Consider the following 1,925-nt stretch of genomic DNA (forward strand, 5'->3'; position numbering starts at 1 on the left):
TACCTTAGTTGACTTGAACAAACTGCTTCCTTCATAAAAATCCATTAAAAAATAAAATAAAATAAATAAAAATCCATTCATTCTCTTGGCAATAATATTAACAATAGCAACCACAGCCACCATTCACTGAGTACCTATGGTATTACATTTCTTTTCACATTCAATCATGCAAACAACTTTGTGTGTCAGGTATTGGTATTCTCATTTTAGAGCTGAAGAAATCAAGGCTCAGGGAGAAGAGATTTGCTCATGGTTTCTGCTAGAAATAGTCCCCTACTCAAAAACATCTCTGTTGCTAACTTGGTACAGAGTCATTCCATGGGTATAAAATTAAAATGTTTATATTCTCAAGATAAGTAACCCATTAGTCTCTTTCCAGGCACAAAGTGTAGTAATTGAAAGCACAAGTCGTGGCACTGGATAGATTTGGGTTTGAATTATGGCTGTGTTGGGTGACCTTGGAAATCACTTCAACTCTTGATCTGTTTCTTTATCTGTAAAATAGGGACAATAATTCCCTTGTAATAGTGTTATTATAAGAACTAAATAAGATGGTATCTGTAAAGTGCTAACAGAGTAAGTGTTCAATAAATGACAGCTTGTCATTAAAAATCCTTAGATTTGGGTTGTAAATGATACAGATCCTGCCAAATAGAGAGCAGAGCTTGACTTCCAGTTATAGGAGAAGTTAATGCATTTTGGAGAAAATACCCCAGGACTCCTGGGAGAACTTTGGAAAGATTTCACAGTTAAAGATTGTGTTCTTTTCCTTATAGAATGAGGCAGTATGTTTAAAAAACAATTTGACTTGGTTTAAGAGATCTTGCTGCATAATTTGAATAAAGCCCAGTTGCATCATGGCTCTATCTCTCACAGTGGTATAATCAAAGGAAAACAAGTCCCACATCAAACTAATCAAAGAGCAGTTGATATCTTCACAGCAAGCTCTTTCTAAAGTTAAAGTGCCCAAAACAGAGTACATTCATAAGGAACAGAGAGAGTTCTTCAAAATCCCCTTGGCCATTTCCTGCTCTCAGTATTTTCCACATACCACAGCTGCCCCCAGGTCCCATTTCTCCCCAGCTCTGTCTCCCTAAATCTTTCTCCCAAATAAAGCCCATGGAGACTCTTGTCTTTCTGTTCTCCTTCACCCCTCTTCCCTAGATCAGTTCTTTATTGTATATTTTCTTTTACTTAGATTTCTGCATCAAAAAAAAGAGGTGAGAACATGCTCTTGATGGCTTAACCATAGTTAGGGAATGTGAGCGTTTGTGTGGGGGAGTGCAGAGGGAAGCATAGTTTGGGAGGTAGATTGTGAGCACTTATCATTTAATGGCTTCTAGATTTGGAGCAATTTTAGTCAATTGAAATTTAACACTTATTCAAGATATGGCTCCTTAGACTAAAAAGTACTCTTTTTTCTCTTTTGGATAGGAATTTAGCAATTCACAGATGTAATACTGACCTTTGGAACTGTTTGGATTGGTAGCTATTTATGTTTTTTAGAAAAGCATAGTTACCTTATATATTTCAGTACGAAAAAAAAAAAATCTCAAAACCCAGGTTCCAGAGTTGTGGTGATTGGAGAAGATAATAAGATGGGCTTTATAATCAGAAGATAATAAGATTTGGCTTCATAAGAAGATAATAAGATGGTAAAAAGTTTGGAAATCCCTGTTGTGCTTCCCATCATACATATGATCTCATTCAGTCCTCATGATGCCCTGTAAGGTGGGTGTAATTCTGCAAGTGAGGAAACTAAGACTTATGGAAATGAAGTCTGTTGCCTAATGTCACTCAGCTTAGAAGGGACGAAGTTGGGGCTTGGTCCCAGAGCTGTATGATTCCAGAATGACAAGAGGAATAAAGCAAAGTTGCCCATATAGTTTTTCTCCCTCTCTCTCTCCCATCCTCTTCCCCCTTTC

Source organism: Mirounga angustirostris, unplaced genomic scaffold (assembly GCF_029215605.1).
Source record: "Mirounga angustirostris isolate CCGP_5_RB_7025 unplaced genomic scaffold, mMirAng1.0.hap1 SCAF_11, whole genome shotgun sequence".
NCBI classification, from domain to species: domain Eukaryota; kingdom Metazoa; phylum Chordata; class Mammalia; order Carnivora; family Phocidae; genus Mirounga; species Mirounga angustirostris.